This window comes from Bison bison, unplaced genomic scaffold, assembly GCF_000754665.1.
Source record: "Bison bison bison isolate TAMUID 2011002044 unplaced genomic scaffold, Bison_UMD1.0 scf7180017864068, whole genome shotgun sequence".
NCBI classification, from domain to species: domain Eukaryota; kingdom Metazoa; phylum Chordata; class Mammalia; order Artiodactyla; family Bovidae; genus Bison; species Bison bison.
The window spans coordinates 2293789-2314067 of NW_011494640.1; positions in this window are offsets into that span (position 1 = coordinate 2293789).

Genomic DNA, 20279 nt, shown 5'->3' on the forward strand with positions numbered 1-20279 from the left:
CCCGCTAGCTGCGCCCACCGCCGCTCCGCTCCGCTCCGCGCCAGAATGCCGCCTGCCGCCCGCCGAGTCTCCTATATATATGCGCCCGGAGCTCGGGGCGGGGCCGGACATTTAAATGAGCGCCCAATCAAGGGGCGGAGGCGGACCCAGGCCGCGGGCCGCACTTGAACGGTGGGCGACGCTGGCGGTCTGGTCCCTCAACCCACTCGGCTCCCGGGGACAGGTGGGGTCCAGGGCGGGAAGGAGGGAGGCGGGTCCCTACGCGAGCAGAGGGGCTCCTAGAGGAAAGAGAAGGGAACAGTCGTCCTCTCCTCTCACCGTCCACCTCTCAGGGTGGACGCCCTAGCTCCTGGAGTGGCCCCCATCGTCTTGGTCCCGCATTGGCAAGCTCTGTCAGTCTCCCCCTAGAACTGGTCGAAGGACTCACATGCCCAGACTCGTCAGCCGGCGGGCTCCAGAGAATGTGGTCATGGCAGCCGCAGGGCCCTAGCTGGGTTCTGTGCCCCCTCAGGCCTGGAGATGGGTCCGAGGTCCCGTCCACGTGCTGCCTGCCCCACCAGGACGTCTGCCCGGCCGCAGGGTTAGTCTGGTGAGTCTGGTGAGGTCGTCCCTCATCCCTCCTGTCAGTCAGTCGGTGGCCAGTCACACCAAGCCCCCACAGACAAACTCACCTTTGGTCCATCTTATCTCAGACCCATGACAAAGTCCCACCTGGGGTATCTTAGCAGGTATCTCCATCCCCATTAGAAAGCTGAGGAGCCTGAGGCTCAGAGACCTGGACATAACCTGTCTGACTTCAGCACTCCCCAGTCACATCCGCTCCCCTACATCAGGGTTTCCCCCAAGACAGCAGAGGAAGCCCAGGAGGGGGCTCAACAACCCTTAAAACACTCCAGTTCCTCAGGAGGAGGGGCCTTGGATGGTCCCTTGAGGCCAGCCCCCAAGCTGCCCAGTCCAGCCTTCACCCCTGCCTGAGTAGGGGAGCCTGGAGACAGGGGCCGGGTGGTGACTGGAAACTGCAGCTGGAGCCTCCTCCAATAGTCCAGGCCAGGGGGAACCCCAGAGTCCTGGCTGGCCCCGGATGTGTGCGTCCGCCTGCTGCCCTCAGCCCCCAGGAGGAAGGAGATGGGGGCTGGCGGAAGCCAAGTGTTGCAAAAGCAAGGCTGTGTGTCCTGGACAGCTCAGCACGGCCCTCCCTTGTTCCCTCCCTCCTACGAGTAAGGTCTCCTGGGAGGCCTGAGGCTGTGAGGTGTGGAGACACCCCAGGGCCTGAGAAATCAGGAACTCCCACAGATCTGACGACAGGGCTGAGATGACTTCTACCTGCAGCGCTCACTCCTGTAGCCTCCACCCCCACCCCTACTCAGAGACTACAGAATGCTCTTGGCTTCATTAACGCCCTGTTTTTCAGAGTGGACAGATTCAGAAAGGGAAAATGACATGTCCAAGGGTACACAGCAGATACCAGTAACTGAGGGTAAGACAGAGTTTGGAGAGACCTGTAAAAAAGGGCTGTGGGCTATAAGGAAAGTCCTGGAAGCAGTCTCTCTTGAGATCTGGGGCTGCCTGGTCAGAGTGGGAGGCAAGAAAAGCCAGCTCTTGGGTCGGGAAGGCGCACCATGCCCTACGGCAACTCACTGACAGGACAGTGACTTCTCCACCCCTGCCAGTAAGGGATGGACATCGTGACCCGCATTTCTGTCTTGACCACAATAGGGGACCCACAATGCTGCCAGGCGCTGCCAGCTCCGGCTGGCAGAGCTCAGATGAAGGCTGTGTGAGTCCTGGAGGGGTTGGAGTCAGAGGTTAAGATCCCGAGGCCCCCGGTTTCCAGGCTCTGCTCTGGTGGGGATGAGTGGTGCATAGTCAGGATGATCCCGGGAGGAGAGGGGAGCCATCAGGGGCTAAAGGATCCTGAGTCCCCAGAGCTCCAGAAGGAGGCTGGTCCACAAGGGAGCCCTGCATCCCCCACCAGACATGAAAGGAGGCTGAGGAGGGGGACCTGAGAGCTGAATCTCTCAGCAAATCCAGGTCCCAGCTGAATTCAGCTTCTGGAAGGGGGAAGAGGCTTGGGATGCTGCGGGGGTGAGTGGGGGTGGTACGGCAGCCCCCACAGCCCCCTCCATCCACACTGCAGCTCCTTTCTCCCCAGCTGCTGCCAGCCCAGACAATGCGCCCATTGTTCTGTATCTCCAGGGGCCTGTGTGCAACTGTGTGTGTCTGTTTCTCTCTGTGTGTGACTGTGTATTGCTCTGTATCTGTCTGTGTGTGAGAGACTTTGTGACTCTGGGTATATGTGTGCGTGTGACCAGGTGTGTACTTTTGCAGTTGTGTGAGTCCGCATCTTTGTTTGGCAGTGTGTATTAAGGGTGAGAGAGAGAGGCTTGGTGACTCTTGATGACTTTCTGAGACTTTCTGGGTGTGTGTGGCTGTCTGTCCTTGAGGTTGGGTTGGTGACTGGCTGTGACTGCGTGTGTGACTATGAGTGTATGTGCATGAGAGAGTGACTACTTTGTGTTCGTGTGAGTGGCTGTGTGTGCCTCCATGGGTCAGCTCGAGGTGATCAGGGCCTTTGAGATGAGAGCTTTTGCCAGGACAGAGTGGCAGGGGCAGGAAGAGTGGGCACTCTGAGATGGGCAGGGGAAGGGAAGCTGAGAGACTAGACTTTTCCCACATCTTCCATCTGTCCCAGTTCTCCCATAAAGGCTCAGACCCTGGTCCTGGCCTGAGATGCTCCTAGTCCCCATGGACAGAAGGGAGTGGGACCCCAGGAGAGCCCTGAAGGTTGTGGGGCGGGGGGACAAAAGAGAACACCACCTCATAAAGACAGCTCTGGGGGCATGGGAGGGTCCTGTGGTGGAGATCAGATTAGACACTAGGTGAGATGTGAGTGGGCAGGATCTTATCAGGAATGGAGGACAGGCCTTCCAAGGGGAGGGACCAGCATATGCCAAGGCCTGGAGAGGGGAAGAGATACCAGAGGACAGCTAGGTCCCAGTGGAGACCTCAGGAATGGTGACTTGGAGCAGCCCATTTCCCAGCCCCAGGGTCCCCATCTCCTTCCAGGGAGGATCACCTGGACCCAGAGACTTTATAGTTCTAGCCCCAGCTCTGCCTTCCGCTTTAACTGTCAGCCAGTCCTCTCTCCTCTCGGGCCTCAGTTTACTCATCTGTACAGTGACAGCTTGGCCTCTGTGATTCAAGTGCACAGAGACTGGAGTTCCTCCTTCTGCTCCTACGTGGCAGAGTGTCAGCTGTGAGTCACATCGGGCCCCTGCCCGCAGGGGTTTCCCAATGGGGAGGCTGGCAACGCCTTAAGAGGAGAAGAAAGAGCCAGAGCAGGGTCAGATGAGAGACCTGTGGGTTGCATGGAAGAGGGCCCTCTGGGAGGGCCAGGGGATGGAGGAAAAGCTTCCAGTAGCACAAGGGAACAGCAGATGGTCTGTGTGGAGTGGGGATGAAGGCAGAAGCCTGTTCTAGAGCAAAGTTAAAGAGACAGGGTTCTAGGATCTGGGGACTGGCTGGTACAGGGATGGGGTGGAGACATGGGAGTGAAGATTTCTGAGTTTTCTGTTTGGGGTCCATGATCTCATCACTTAGATAGGGAATCAGAGGAAAACTAAAGCTGGAAGGGGGTTGTGGAATTTAACCTTGTTGAGTCTGAGGTGTCCAGAGAAAATTTGGGGGGCCATTCAGGAGGTAGCCTGTATGCTTCAGCACATAGGCATGTGATCATGTTTCCTAAGCCAAAGACCAAGCCTCAAAGGCCAGGGTCTGGCTAGTGACCTTAAAGGGATAACAGACAGAAAGTTTTAAGTCAGAACTGACCCCAGGAAATCTGGATCTCTGGTTGCTGCTAGTAAGAGGGTGACTGGAGCCAAGCAGTGCATGAGGTCACCCAGGAAGTCCTGGGGCAGTGGGAGCTCTGCCATTAGCCAGGCCAGCAGCAGGAGAGGGCCCCAGGGAGGGAGTCAATGGGAGGGGGAGGAGAAACCCTAGAGCACAGAATCATGGGGATCCTTGACCACTCGGGAGAGTTTTGAAAAGGGAGGAATGACCAACAGTAATAATCATAGCTGCTACCAAGACATGCCTGCTATACCACATTACTGCATGATCCAGTGTTCCCCTCTATAGAGGACTCTGAAGCCCAGCCAGGTGGAGTGTTCATTAAGCAGAAGAGGAGGAGGTCAGGTCTAAGAGAAAGTGGTTTCCAGGAGCTCTGAGGAGCGGCCTCCACAAAGGGTCTCGCTGCTTCTGGTTTGGGAGGAGCCATTAGGGATGTCAGCAGGGACAGCATGGCAGCTGCAGGACCGGGATCCCTGGAACTGGACTCCCCAGCACCCTGGGTATGCTGGATTCTGGCTGGGTTGTTAGCAGGCCAGTCCTGGGCCTGGAACCTGAGTCTGGATACTGGGCACCTCAGGGACTCTTCCCTGGGACCCACCATCCAACCAGTCACCACATCACAGAAACAAGACATCTGGAAAGTTCCCTTTCAGGATTTTAGGCCACTCAGCCCTTTTATTTCTCCCTTTCACTCCCTCTTCCCCTGGGGTGTGTGTGTGTGTGTGTGTGTGTGTGTGTGTGTGCGCGTGTGTGTGTGTTGGCAGTGGTTGTGCAAACTGGACAGGATCCAGCCACTATCTAATAGAGCTGTCTCTCTGGGGCTCAATTTCTCCAATAGCTAAGAGGTGTGTAATCCCAGCTCACCTGCCTATCTCCCCCAGGCTCAATGAGGTCACCAGAAAATCAACCCAGTTCTGGGCTGCCCATAGCCTCTCCCTTGCCCCCGCCCCTCCCCTTTTCCCAACTTTCAGTTTCTTTTCAGATCCTCAACACCTTTAGGGGGAAGAGGCGGCCAAACCAGTGGAATGTGGATTGCTAACAAGTTTCCAGCCAAAATCCCCCATTTAGGGGAAGTCCTTTTAAAAGGGAAACTGAAACTCTCTCCTAGTCCAGTGCCAAGTCCCACCCCTTCCTCTCCACACTGCTCAGATCTTGCCCCATCACCTCTTCCATTCAGCCTCCTCCCCCAAATGATTTGGATCCAAGTTCCAACCACCTTCCAGCTTTGTGACTCTGGACAAGTCCCTTCCCCTTACTGAGCCTCAAAATGCCCACTCCATACAGCAAGGACATCCGGCACCACTTGGGGTTGTGGCAAGGGTTCAGTCTCTGACTAGACAAACCTTCAAAGTCAACGATGTGGTGTTGGAGAAGACTCTTGAGAGTCCCTTGGACTGCAAGGAGATCCAACCAGTCCCTCCTAAAGGAAATCAGTCCTGAATATTCATTGGAAGGACTGATGCTGAAGCTGAAACTCCAATACTTTGGCCACCTGATGCAAAGAACTAACTCATTGGAAAAGACCCTAATGCTGAGAAAGGTTGAAGGTGGGAGGAGAAGGGGATGACAGAGGATGAGATGGTTGGATGGCATCACCGACTTGCTGGACATGAATTTGAGTAAGTTCTGGGAGTTGGTGATGGACAGGGAAGCCTGGCATGCTGCAGTCCATGGGGTCTCAAAGAGTTGGACACAACTGAGCAACTGAACTGAACTGAACTGAAGGGTTCAGTAGGTATTGTTGTGTTGAGGCAATGTTAGTGGTAAAGAACTGGCTCCGTCATGTCTCAGCTATGTGTCTTTAGGCCTGCTCTGAGCCTCAGTCTCCATATCTGTAAAATAGGAATGATGATTATACCCATTTCTCAGGGTTATTGTGAGATGAACGACCTAATATCATGACATAAAGCCCTAAGAACTAAGCACCTGAGGTGCCCAGAATGTGGGAAAAGTTGACAATGTTCCTAAGTGTGATTACGTGAAATCCTGGGCCAGGGCCATTCTCTTCCCTTCCTACCCTAGAGAGAGGAGGTGGGTATCTAGGACTGCCCTGGGATAACCTTGTATTCCCTCCATCAACTTTCTTCCTGGGCAGGTGGTGGAGGGACTGTTCAAAGGATGCTGAAGTGTTCAGAGGGAAATTTACTGGGCTCAATCAGTTCCTTAAATGGTAAAGGAATCTGCCTCTCCCCAGAACCCTGAGGATTCTCTTCCTTTTCTCTCACACTCCAGAAGTATCCCCCAGGGACCTTCTTTTAGTGATTTTTCCCAGAAAAGACATACTCTGGACACCCCTTGACGTGCACATCATCTGTCTCCTCGCAGCTCCTCCTCACATTCTCCTTCCCTCCCATCTGTCTGCATAGGGGGGTCTGGCATCTCTGGGGACCAGCCTGCAATGCTCCAGATTGTGCCTCAGAGATGGGACTCCCAGCTTCACTTCCCTTCTCTTTCTTCTTGGCCTATTGATCTTCAACTCTCTTGGCTTTTTAGGTCCTTAGGGCTGATCTTCTCCTACCTCAGGGCCTTTGAACAGTCTGTTCCCTCCACCTAGAATGCCTCTTTCCACTTCTCTACTTGCTGAATTTCTGCTCTTCTCTTTCTCTCTCTCTTTTTCTTGCCATGTGGCATATGGGATCTTAGTTCCCTGACCAGGGATAGAACCCATGCCTCCTGCAGTGGAAGCATGGGCTCTTATTACCCACTGGATCACCAGGGAAGTCCCTCTGCTTTCTCTTAAACCACTCCCAAGGACTTTCCAGATTCCCCAGGAGGAAGAGATGGCTCTCCCACCACACATTCCACACTCCTGGGCTGAGAGTTCCCACTACTCAGCTGCCCAAACCAGGAACCTGGTGCTGCATAACCAGGCCACCGCCATCAGCTCATCCTCCTCCATCTCCATCTCCACGATTGGCCCTTCTCACCCGACCTGGGCCATTTCATGAGCCTTCTCACTTGTCTCTCTGCACAAGTCCAGCCCCTCCATTCATTCTCCTCTACCTGAGAATTACTTTCCAGTAGGGGGTGCTCAATGAATAATCTGTTGACAGATGGAGTAAATGAGTGAAGGAATGAATGAAAGAAATGTAGAATCAAACAAATCTCCCTTGGCTTCAAACCTTTCTGTGGCTCCCTACTGCCCTCAGAGGAAAGTCTGTGCCTTACATTTGAGATCCTCACTGATTCCCCATAGCACACTCTGGGCTTTCCCCCAAGACCTAGCCTGCTCGCCTTCCTCTATTCACCTGGAATTGTCTTTCTTCTCTGCTATGTAAGAAGGGATGTTGAAATAATCCATGATGGGAAGAGATGGTAGGAACCTGCACTAAAGAGAGAGGGGAGAGTGAGCCAACACCAACACTTCCTGGGTTAGACTAGACTCTGTCCTCAGGGCTGGGGACTACGAGCAGGGCCTTGGAGCTTCAGTTTGAGATGCCTATTAGCGTCCCCGTGGAGACATCAGGCTGGCAGTTAATAGATCTATGAGCCTGGACTCCAAAGGAGAGCTTTGGAGGCCTCCCAGATTTGAAGCCACAGGACTGGACGAGATCCACTGAGAGAAGTGGCTCAAGAAGACACCGCCAGGGCCTCTCCAGCATTGAGACTCTGGATGGGGAGCCAGCAGGTGGATTCAGCTCATGGGCAGAGAAGTGAAGAGAACCAGGAGCAGGGTATCCTGAAGACTGAGGGAGGAAATGGCTTCTAGAAGGAGTGTGTGATCTGCCAGGTCAGATGCTGCTGAAGATGGAGGAAGACAGAGGAGGAGAGATATAGAGGGGTTTGGGGGCAGAAGTAACAAGTCTTAACAAAAGACAGGATGATGGGAGTCAGGAGGGAGGGCCAAGGATGGTGCCTGAGGGTCTGGCTTGGGAAATGGGGGGAAGGAGGTGCCAAGTTGCACACAGGAGGTCGAGAGGAGGAGCAGTGGGGCACCACAGAAATGGAGAGGTCAGCTTTGGACAGGTTAAGTCGAGGTGCCTTTGGAATGTTGTTAGGATCTAGGCATCTGGAATGAAATCTGTGTTGGAGAGAAGATCCCTGTATGTGTGTGTCTATCTGTCTCTGTCTCTCTTCTCTGTCCTTCTCTATGTGTATCTATAGGAGAATCTGTATGCTGACCATTATGAAATCTCTATCTTCAGCCCAGATCTCTCCAGAACTCTGGCTCCCTTGGAGACCACCCTGGATGTGCCACAGGGACCTACAAGACACAGAACAACAGGCTCAGGACACAGATCAAAAAAGGACAGAGTTGGAGGCAAGATAAAGCAGGGAACGGTTGGTCAGACTGGTCCAGACAACAGTGAAGGTGGCCTGAACTAGCAAGGGCAGAGGGCAGAGGTGGAGATAAAGTGCAGAGACATTCAGGGAGTGGAGAGCACCAGAGATGGGGGCGAGGTTCCGTTGGAGGGAGGGGGGCTAGAGGAGGAAGGGAGCCGACTCTGGGTATGGGAAGTGGGGGCTGCTGTCCTGCAGTTACCTGTTAATATGACTGAGACATCCCCCCAAAAGGACAGGGGATGGGTCACAAGTGAGTCTTATGAAGGGGGAGTGGGATGCTGTTGACCACAGAGCAGTTGAGTCAGGGTACCTGCCCAAAGATGGCTCAAACCATCAGTCCCCTCTGCCAGATCCCTGCAGGGAGGCTTGAGCTGATGCACTCCCAGCCTCAGTCCCAGGTAGGACCTGCAAGAGAGTGCAAAGGGGACAGGGACAGTTGCCTAGGGCTTTGGACCTATCTGAGGGCCGGAGACCACTCATTGCCCACCAGAGTGGACTCTGAGACCCTGGGAGGGCTGTAGGCCTAGAGATGCCACGAGGGGATCATGTTCCTCCCTTGCTTTAAACCTTTCCATGGCTCTCTACTTCCTCCCAGAGCATGTCCAACCCCTCGTCCTGGCTTTCAAGGTCCTAGAAGCTCCAGGCCCAGCTAGCTCCACCTTAGGCAGAGAGCCCTGGCTGCCAATCTCATGGTTCCCTCAGCGGGATGACAGCTTCAACAACACCACTGCAGCCTGCAAATCGCCAAACCTTTCTCCGTGCTGCCAGTTCTGCTTGGATTGCTACTTCCTGTGTAGCACCCAGGGCCTGCCTATCTGTGGAGACTCAACTCAAGGAACTCCTCCAAGGCTTTCCTGGGGGTCTTCCCTGGAAGCCCAGTGGTTAAGACTCCGAGCTTCCACTGAAGGGGGCATGGGTTTGACCCCTGATCTCTAGTCAGGGAATTAAGATCCCACATGGCATGTAGTACGGTTAAAAAAAGAGGGTGGTGGGGGGTTTCCTGACCTCACAGAGGAATCACTATGCCCCAAACAAACTAATGTCACCCTCCTGTGGCACCTTACTGAGCTAGCGTATGCCTCTGCCTTTTTCTATGACCTGCGAGAGTCTGGGGAGCTAGAACACATTGGGTTCACCCAGCGTACCCCATGGGGGTCATGGGTGCAGTGGGACATTCAAGGGTGGCTGCAAAGGTCCTCCCAGCTCTGTGGGTTCAGTCTAACTCAGTGTGTGTGGCTGGGGAGGACACAGATCATTACCCCCCAAAGTAGGGAGAGCCAGAGAGCTCTTTATTTGGTCAGTGAAGGGCGGGAACACAGAGATCCAGGAGAGGGCAAAGGGACAATCTTCACCCACAGAAAGGGGACAGAGGACTGTGCAGTGCTCCCGGGCCATCTTCCTGCTCATCCTGGCTTGGCACAAGTTAGCCTCGGGACCATCATGTGATGAACCTGAAGCTGTCTCCCCAAATTCCTGGAAAACAGACATCAGTGACACTCCTCTGGGACCTGGGGCACAGGGTGTGCAGCTGAGCACACCAGACTGTCCTGGCTCCTGTGCAGCTCTACTGTGAACTTGTGGGTGTCCTTGGACAAGTCACTTAATGGCTCTGAGCCTCAGTCTCCTTATATGTGGATAATGGGAACATCAATGGTACCTACCTCAAGGGTTGTGATGAAGCATGAAAAGTTTTAGCATAATAACTGGCCGAAAGTAAATGTGGAATAAATATTAAGTGTTATGATTATAACTATTTTATCAAGAGACCTGGGTTGTGGTCTCAGTTCTGCCCTGTTTTCCTCTCTGGACCTGCCTGAGTTTCCATCTATAAAATGGAATGTTGAAGGATTAAAAGAAATAATGGATGTGGCAGAGGCTCCTAAGATCCGTGATCGTCTTTGCCCCTCTGAGGTTCCCCTCCCTGTGGTTGCAGAGGGGTTGCCACCTTCACTCTGTCAGGTTTTTACTGGGCTCTCTGTCCAGGCAGGATCTGCTGCCACAGGGCCAGCCCATCTCCTCCCCTCTGTCCGTGGGGCAGAATGAGAGGAAAGGGCTGTGGTTGCCCCAGCAGGGACTGTGGTTAGACAGAACGAAGGACTTCCTTCCGGACTGCAGGATGCTATCCTGGGAAGGAGCCAGAGATCGTGGGACTGAGGCTGCTGAGGGGAGGGGTTGCTTCCAGGGGAATGTCCAGACCAGGCAGGTTAGGCCAGAGTCGGCCAGTGGAGTGAATCAACTCAGCAGTGACCTCACTTCCAGAGACCTTGGAGGGCCCTATTGAAACCCATCTCATCCCCACTCCCCTATCCCAACCCACCACCCCCGGCTCCCAACATCAGAGAGACAACAGAAAAGAACAGAGACATAGCCAAAGAGGTATTACAAGATAGATAGCTAAAGGCAAAGGGCCACCCAAGAGACAAACATGCAGGCTGTTCCCTCCAGCCAGAACATTCTTCCCGGAGTCTGAAGTGGCTGCTCTCTCACCCTTCAAGCCTTGATCTACAGTTACCTCCTCAGATAGGACCTCCTGGCCAACCCATCCATTAATGCACCCTTTAGTGAGCCCCTGTTATGAGTCAGGCATTGTTCTAGATCTGTGAACAAGACACAGGTTGTGCCCTCTCCATACAACACAGCACTTGGCCCACTTCATCCTTCTCAAACACAGCACGGTGTTTATCTCTGACTTCTCTTTATTGTTGTTTCCCCATCAGAATGTAAGCTCCATGAGGGAGCCTCAACTATTCTTTTCACCAATTTGAACTCAGTGATTCAGAATATAAATCTGACACAACCCTCTAAAATAGGCCCTGATAAATACTTGCTGAATAAATGAATGGACACAGAGACCAGGGACAGAGACACAGAGAAACAGAACCATGTGCAGAAGTGATGCAACATTCAGAGATGCCCCCAAATGTGAAGCACACACAGACACAAGGGGGAGTGTCCTTCAAGCAGACCAATTCACTTAGGTCATTCAGCTTGGTCACCAAGCCTGGGGCTGGGGTCACTCTTGTCCTGAAACTGACCCAGTTGGTGGCCAAGGGCATGATCTATTCTGGTTTCCACACTCCCTGCGCTGGGCTCAAGTTGGCATTGTGTTTGAAGAGCCCTCTTTGAAACTCTATTCTACCCCTTTAGTTGTCTTTTGATGAACAGAACTTTTAATAGAGACGAATCTGTCAATCTCCTTTAAAAATATCTGTGGTGGTTTGAAAAGGGCAGGGATGAATAACCCCGCAGAAACCCCACGCCCAGCCCGCGGGGCCTTTCTCACTGCGGTTCATTCCCTCTGGGTCCTCGAGTCTGGAAGGCAAGGCGGACTGACCTCGTGTCCGGGCATCACCCTTCCCCACCCCTACCTCCGCCAGGCCCCGCCTATAGGCCCGCCCCTCCGAGGTCGCGCCCTCTTTGGGCCCCGCCCTTCACCGGCTCTCGGGGATGCCGGGGAGCTAGATCTCCCTTCTTCCTGCCCAGGTATTCGTAGTTAATATTCTGCCACCTGTGCTTCCACCTAGGGAGGAAAAACTGGGCCGCCAGGACGGGGCCAAATCCCACTCGCTCTGGGATTACGCCCACTGCCTTCCGTGGACAGTTGCTTCAGGCCCCGCCCTTAACCACCCAGTTCCGCTCCCTCCTCTCTCTCCCAGGCACAGTCAAGCCAGCCTATCCAACCCCTGACGGACCCTCGGGTCTGAGGATCCGCCCCTTCCACAGACCCCGCCCCCGCCGTAGGCTCCGCCCCTCCATCCGAGGCCCTCCGCCCCGCCCTCCCGGGGGCCTCCGCCTCCGCCCCGCCCCGCCCCGCGCGCTCACAGGAGGCGCGGGCCCGCTCCGTAGCAGCTGGGCCAGTGCACCTGGGCCCCGTCCGCCACCCCACGTGGCCCCCGGCAGCAGTAGCAGGTTGTGCGCGGGCCAGCGCCAGGAGGTGCCCGGGGGGCGGCTGCCCTGCGGGCTCATCCAGTAGTCGCCCAGGCTTCGGCGGGTCGCGGGCGCCAGCAAGACCGGGCTCCGGCAGCCCTAGAAACATAACTCCTAGTCCAGGCAGTAAGGGGGCGTGGCCTTGGGGCGCCCGTAGGGGAGACAGGGCAGCGGTCACCCCAGGAGGCGCGGCACGCTGGGAGGAGGCGGCCGCCTCGGATCAGACGCGTCGGGGCGAGGGTCGGGATCACTCCTGGCCCATGCTGGGGAGAAGGGAGATTGGAGGCCCCTCTCAGGATCTTCCCAAGGACCTGCGCTCCTCCTCCCCCCAAGCTGCCAGACCCGGGGCCTTTATCTCGCCGGCACCCTCCTCTGGACCCCTTCACCAGGACAGAAGAAAATTCACCACCAAGTGGGCAGTCTCGGTGAATAGCATAGTGTCCAGGCCGCCTGGTCCTCTTCGGCCTCTTTTAATACCTGCTGGGACGTGGAGGGGGAGGCCTGAAAGCCCATATTCCCCTCGGGCCCCGCTGTTTTTAGCAGGAGGCCTCAGCTGCCAGAGAGGAGTGGGGCGGCACCAGGCCCTCTGGCGGGGTCTAGTCGGTGGTCTTTCTTCACCAGCCGCTTCAAGGGGCGGGGGTTGGTCACCACTGCCGGGGGATTCCCTGAGACGCTAGTCCCACAGGGTCAGGAACAGAAAGACAAGGACAGAGGCAGCAAGAGGGGCCCAGGAAAGGTCAGCTGCTGTTTGGATCAACCCTTCCTTTTATTTCAACCAGGGGCCTCCATCTTCTGCTTACACACCCCTGATGGTGTGCTCAGGAAGACACCACACCTCAAAAGGCCTCACTGTTTCCAGGCTTCAGAGCTCCCCACCTCTGTCTCCCTGGCCCTTACAGGAGCCTTTCCCTTGCTCCAGGAAACTAAATCAGAGGCAGAAAACTCCTCAGCCAACTCTAGTTCAGAATTCTTATCTGGAAGCCAGGGATGAGTCTGTGGGTCTTCACTAAACTGTCTGCCAAGTTCAAATACACATATATTTCTGGAAGGAATCTAGAAATCTAGAAAGGGTCCCTGACACCTGTCCCACCCTCCTGTCCCCTCAAAAAGTTAAAAACCCTAACCTAAGTTTTTTTGCAGAAAGGGAAACAGATTCAGAAAGGGACAGTGAAAAGCCAGTTTGCTCTGCCTGCCCCTACAAAGGGTGAGACAACTTCCCTGTGCCCTTGTCCTGCTCAGGGCATGGGGTTCAGGGCTCATAGCCCAGGCTGGGCCCTGCTCCCCCACCCCCTGGGGAACATGTTGGCCCTGTGCCCTTTCCTACACTGCCAGTTTGGGCTGTTTCCCCCAGTGACTCACACTGGCTGCTGGGAAGAGTGGGCAGCTATTCGGAGTCCCCGGAATCCTGTACAGGCTTGTCACCACCCTCCCCCCAGTTGTGTGGCCATATTTGGGGATTTCACCTTCTCTTTTCTCTCCTTGGGGAATTTCCCTCCTCTCATCCCTTCCTCCTTTCCCTGTCTCCAACCTCTGACTCCCTGATGGCTCTTTCCCAGCAGCAAACAAACAGGCTCTAGTCTTTCCTATCTTTGAAAAAGAAGAAAGCCTTCCTTCGACCCTGGGTCCTTCTCCAGCTCCCCTTCACAGCCAAGATTCTTGCAAGAGTTGTGTGCACATGTTGTTTCTACTTCCCCACCCTGCCCCTGCAATCTGGCTCCCTCCCTCACCATTCCACGGGAACAGCTCCTCAAGGTCACCACTGACCTCCTTGTTGCTAAATCCCAGGGATGCTCATGAGTCATTATCTGACTTGACCCTTTAGCAGTGACCGACTTTGACACAAACACTCTTTCCTATTTGAAATATTTTTGGGCCTTTGTTTTTCTGAACACTGCAGTCTTGACTTATTTACTATCTTACAGGTTGCCGCCATGTGGCAAATTTCTCATCTGTTGCTCACTGCCTAACCGTGGGTGTTCTTGGGCCTTGTAAGTATGTCCCAGGGATCTTGTCAGTTCCTGTGCCTTTAATGCCCACCTTTGTCAGAGACTCACTTCTCTCTCCCATACCCCTCTTCCCTTCCCCAAGACCTGTCTCCTGGCCCCCTTCTTCTGGATGTCGCACTTCACAGAAGACATGCCCCATACCTGTCCCTCCCATGTTCCCCAGCTTGGCTGTTTCCTCCGTTGCCTGAACTGGAAATCTGGGCTTGGTTCTAGATTCTTCCCTGTCTCTACATTTTCATAGTCAAGCAGTTACAAAATCCTGTCCTCTCCAGGATGTCTAAAATGCAGTTGCTTTTCTCCATCTCCTCTGCTCACACCTGGTCCAAGGCCCCATCGCCTTTTATCTGGGAGGTTGCAGCTTCCTGAATGATTTCTCTGCTGCTACTTGCCATCTCTTCCAGGGTCTGTTCTTACAGAGCAGCTACGGCTGTCTTTCCAAGACTTGAATGTTTCCCTCTTCACAGTGTCATCAGCACTATGTTCATCGTGGCACAGACCAGTCTCGGGGTTGGGGATATTTCCCACCGCCCTGTCCTTGTGTGGGTAACCGCATCTCATTTTAGTTTCAGGGTCAGTTCCTTAGGGAGGCCATTCCAGATCCCCCAACCGCCTCTGCTATTCCTTCACCTCACCGCTCTCGGCCTCTCCTCTGTGGACCCATCAAGCCATTGTTCAGTAGCCAGTCTAATGACAACCATTCTACCAACTCCTGAGCCCTTCCATTCTTGGCCCCAGGATGTCAGGATGAATACGACACAGCCTCCGCCCTTGGTGAGTCTGTAGTGTAATGGGGTAAATAGGCATTCAGCAAGGATCAGGGAAGAAGCGAGTACACAGTGGGAGGATCAGGGAAGAAGCGAGTACACAGTGGGACAAGCAGCTGCTCTGGGAAGGAACGGACAGGTAGTCAGAGGAACCTTCTTTGAGGACTGACAATTGGTGGAGATCTGAGGGGTAAAGTGAGTGAGGAGGCTATTCCAGGCAGAAGGAACAGCATGTTGAAAGGTGGAAAGAAGGTTTTGTGAACTCAGGGGTGTCCTCGTGGTTGGGCAAGTGATGTAAAGGAGCCATTGGTGAGATTTAAATAGGAGAATTACATGGCTGGGTTGTGGTCTTTATAGAATAATTCGGGGCTGGAGGAATCAAGCAGGGAAGGAAGTACAAGACCATATGACCAGTTAGAAGGAGAGTTCCTTGCAGAGGCTGTGGGTTTGATCCCTGGTCAAGGAACCAAGATCCCACAGGCTGCAGAGCAACTGAGCCTCTGTGCCACAAGTAGTGAGCCCAAGTGCCACAACTAGAGAGTCTGTGCCACAAATAGTGAGCCCATGTGCCACAATGAAAGATCTCACATGACACAGTGAGGATCCCAGGGGCCACAATGAAGACCCAACTCAGTCAAATAAATCAATAAAAAGTATTAAAAAAAAAGAAAAAAATAGGTTGGGGGGGCCGCTGGAGTAATCCAGATGAGTAGCAATTGGAGTCTGATTCAGGGCAATACAGTAGAATTAGAGAATCAACTGTGGGCACCTGGACTGGGGCCTGGGGAAAAGAGAGGGAGTGAGAATGATTCCAGTGTCTTCACCCCAAGGGAGGGTATGGAGAGGACCGTGGATCCCTGTGGGGTCCAACCCACTGATCTACCTGGTGTCAGATTGCCTGATGTCTCCCAATGGCCCTCATCCATGCTTTTTCCTAGAGGAGCAAGTGGAGTGTCAAGAGGTAGATGGCTGCTAAGAAGGCCTAGGAGAAGGAGGCAGATGGGCGGAGGAAAAGGAAGTTGGGTCAGGGTTTGGATGTGATGAGGTTTCAAGGAAAGTGGCATCTGGGGTTTCCTCAGAGTCGGGAAATTCCACTGTCTCTGGATTCACCTCCCCCATTCCTTCTTTAATTAATCAATTAATTTTTACTTTTGGTTGCTCTGGGTCTTTGTTGCTGCATGTGGGTTTTCTCTAGTTGCGGTACGCGGGCTTCTCATTGTGGTGGCTTGTCTTGTGGAGCACAGGCTTTAGGGTGTGTGGGCTTCAGTAGTTGTGTTCAGGCTTAGTTGCTCCATGGCATGTGGGATCGTCCCAGACCAGGGATTGAACCCGTGTCCTCTGCACTGGCAGGTGGATTCTTATCCACTGTCCCGCCAAGGAAATACCTGCCCTCCACTCCCCGCCGCCAGTTCTGAGGTGCTCAAACTCAGGGCCAGTCCTTAGGAATCCTGGAAGCCTTTTAGGGGCTGTGAGTCTATATCTGAAAAGCCACAATGCCCTGACAGGTCCCCAGGATTCTAGAGAGTCACTAACATCAGTGTGCACTTCCCATAAACTGGCCTAATGCCCGTCACCTGCATGATTCCCTGCAGTCCTCACATTAACCCTTGAAGGCATGTAGCTTTCTATCCCCATTGTACATACTAGTCTTCCAGGGTTAAGGGACTTGCTCAAATTTAAACAGCTAAAACCATGCACAAAGAGGATTTGAACCAAGGTTTGACTGACATCAGAGTCTGTGCTTTTAACTCCTGTGCTATATTAAGCCTGTCGACCCCTTGGTTGATTGGCTCAGTAAAGGGAGGAGGCTTTGTGGGGGATTTGCTTGTGGTTGGGGTGGCTGCCCCCCTCTCATATCAAGCAATGAGAAAGGGTAGTGCTGACGTCAATTGTTGCCATGGCGATACAGCAACCCTTTCCCTGCCATCTCCATGGTAACCTGAGGGGGGGGTCCATCTGTACTTCGCCCCCTCCTTCTAAAAGAGGGTCCCTTAGGGAGGGGCTGGCTAATAAGGTGTTTGAGAGAGAAGTCGGGGAAAGCAGGGATTTGAGTATCCTTCTTTGACTGGGCCCCTCCCCATTCCTCAGGCATAAAATGAGGCTGGGATGTGGGGGTCCTGCTTTGGGGTCTGCATGCATGCTCAGTTACTTCAGTCATGTCTAACTCTTTGCAACCCCATGGATTGTAGCCCACCAGGATCCTCTGTCCATTGGGATTCTCCAGGCAAGAATACTGAAGTGTGTTGCCATTCCTTTCTTCAGATGATCTTCCAGACCCAGGGATTGAACTCACGTCTCTTACGTCTCCTGCATTGGCAGATGGGTTCTTTACCACTAGCGCCACCTGGGTAGCTTTGGGGTCTGGGGACAGCTTTAACCTCTAGAGTGAGGAAGGCAGTTCTGCTTTTCCTACCTGGGGACTCCCCTGAAAATGCCCCCTGCTCCCAAGTTCCTTAGCTCCTGAGCAGGACTGATAGGAACCTGACAAAGGGAGGCAAGAGAGATTCCAGATACCCAGCCCTTGGGGACATGGCTAGCTGGCTCTCTGCTGCCCCTTGAAGCCAAAGGCAGTGTCCTCTTTTGCTCAGTGCTAGCTGTGCCTGAGATTCCTGCCTGGTGCATGACTTTACTGAAACCTTCCACCAGATGTTATTAGCCCTGTTTTACAGATTTGGAAAGAGACTCAGAGAGGCTAAGTAATTAGCCCAAGGTTGCACAGCTAGTAAATGACAATCAGGACTCAAATCTAGGACTAGAGTTTAGGCCAGTGGCTTTTCCTAGGGGAAAAAGGAAGAAGCAACAGAGAACATGATGGAAAAGGAAAAGAAAAATAGTCAAGTGACCCCGGTTGGAGCCTGGCACTCTACCTGTCACCTACAGAACAAGTTCAAACACAAGGTCTCCCTGATCCAACTTCTCTTCTGTTAACTCATCCCTGGGTCCCTTGAATTCTGAGCTCTCCAAGGGGAAGGGACCTGTCACCACCTGGTGTGGCCCAGGTAGGTGTTAGTGAAAGTTGGTTGAACTGAATTCCTTAAACTTCCCTGCCTCCAGGCCTTTGCCCACGGTATTCCTTCCACCTGGAATGCCCTTTCCTCTTGCTCCTGGCCATTCTAGAGCTATCTAGCTCCAGAGTCTGGCCTATTGCAAGGTGTTTGTCTGTATTTTTTGTTATCCCTCACTAACCAAACAAATGAAAGTGGCAGTAAGTTTTTGATTTCCCCTCTTCTTTTTTGGCCACGTCTCACAGCTTGTGAGATCTCAGTTCCCTGACCAGGGATTGAACTGGGGCCATGAGAATGAAATGCCGTTATCCTAACCACTAAGGAAACTCCCAGGCAGTAAGTTTTTTTTTTTTTGAAGGAAAGGAGGGTTCCAGAAGCCTAGAGAAAGGAAATGAGGGAGATAAGAGAGAAAGGAAGAATGGGAAGAATTCTGCCTCTGTGGGCTGGGAAGGTCCATAGAGATCAGCTGAGGCTTTTATTTTTTTTAAGCCAGTGAGGAAATGGGTCCAGAAGGAAGGGACCTGCCTCCCATCAGGTCATTGCCAGGCCATGTGAATTTCATGAGAGTTAAGGGTCATGTTTGTCAGTTTCATGGCTGACATCCTGCACAGGCCTGGCTAGTAGACCTGTATTGACTGAGACAGGCACAAAACCTGAAAGAGAACCCAGTGGCCTGACTCCTGGTCACACTTTCCAAGGCTCCTCATTGCCATGGAGCTGTATTGTTCCCTGGCCCCTATCAAACTCTCTATCCATTGTTTTGCAGGCTTCTTTTCCTCCCAGGGGTACTTGATCATTGCATAAGCAGTCTCTGCTCCTGAAATGCTTTTTTCTCCATCATTACCCGTTATTTTCTAGTCTAGCGATGCTGTCAATAACCTGACTGTGCTTGCACCTCAAGGATAGGTTTACCTGTGGCTCAGCCTGGTCAACTGTAGTCTTCCATCTCTCTGACAGTGGTAACTGGCCCAAAGAATATGCTTGTGATTTGGGCCAAACACGGGCCAATCACTGCCCTTCCCAGGAATAGATACATCATGTTGGGGGAAGCAGCTCTCCCCTCCTGGGATTTATTTTTAGGTGGTGGTGGGCTGTGTTGTGTGGTATTTGGGATCTTCATTCCCCACTCAGGTATTGAACTTGTGCCCCCTGCAGTGGACGTGCAGAGCCCTAACCACTGGACTGCCAGGGAATGCTGACTTCCCAGGACTTCGAAGCTGAGGCAGCCATGTTCCCTGCCCAGAGGAGATAATCAGGGATGTATGTGCGTGCATGCCTGCTCAGTCGCTTCAGTCGTGTCCAACTCTTCGCAACCCTGTGGACTGTAGCCTGCCAGGCTCCTCTGTCCATGGGATTCTCCAGGCAAGTAGGTTGTCATGTCCTCCTCCAGGGGATCTTCCTGACCCAGGATCCAACCTGCATCTCCTGCATTGGCAGGCGGGTTCTTTACCACAAGCACCACCTGGGAAACCCCACGTTGAGTCAAGTGTCCTTAAATCTCAGGGGACAGGAGACTGAGCCTGACCTTTGGGTTATGTTTTTTTTTCTGATATTAAAATAATACAGGGTTCATTAAAGCAAAATTAGAAGGTGGGAAATACTCATCAGCCTCCAGGCAGCCCTCCTGTCAGGGGCCCCTCCTAGGGATGCATTTTGCTGCCTGAAGTCTGAGGCCGCTGAGGAGTGCACTAGCATCACCAGCCACCTGGGGAGCCCCAGCCAAGGGCCCAAGTGGCTTAAGACTCAGTTCCCTCACCTGTAAAATAGGAATAAGAAATCAGTTTTTCAAACGACTTCTTCCCCAGTCTCTCTCTGACCCCACCAGTCCTTAGGAGAAACCAGGGGTCGAGATGGTGGGGGCAGCCCCTAATCCCTCCAACAAAGCCAGAGAGACTCAGGGTCACAAAACAGAAGGCAGCAAAACCAAACTCCATCTTTGGAGAATTAAATGGGCCCGGGGTAGGTGGCCATTCTCTTTATTCTGAGTTGTCTGTCCATCTCCTCCAGTCTCAAGCTTTTCTGGGCCCCCAGAGTCCAGAACAGTAATGCTGATTTTCCTGGAGAGACAAAGGGGAGTGTCGGGGAGAAGGATGAGGGCAGCGCCCAAGCAGAAGCACGGCCCTGGAGGGCGTCGTGACCAGTGAAAAAAAAAGGGGAGGGTTTGGTGCCCAGCCAGAAGCAAGCCGACCCGGAGGGAAGGGCGGGCCCCTGGGGCTGGGCCCAAGGGAGGAAGCAGCAGAGGGAGAGGTGATATTGGATGGGGCGGAGCAGCCGGCGGGCCCGAGCCGACGGGATAAGAGAGACACGGCCAGCCGGAGTGGAAAGAACAGTTTATGCTGTGATTTATTAAAATGTGCATCATTCTTTTATTTTAAAATGTGCATCATTGTCTCGTGCTCGGCGCGCGCGCGACCTCAGCGTGGTGGCCCGCAGCGGGCCCCGTC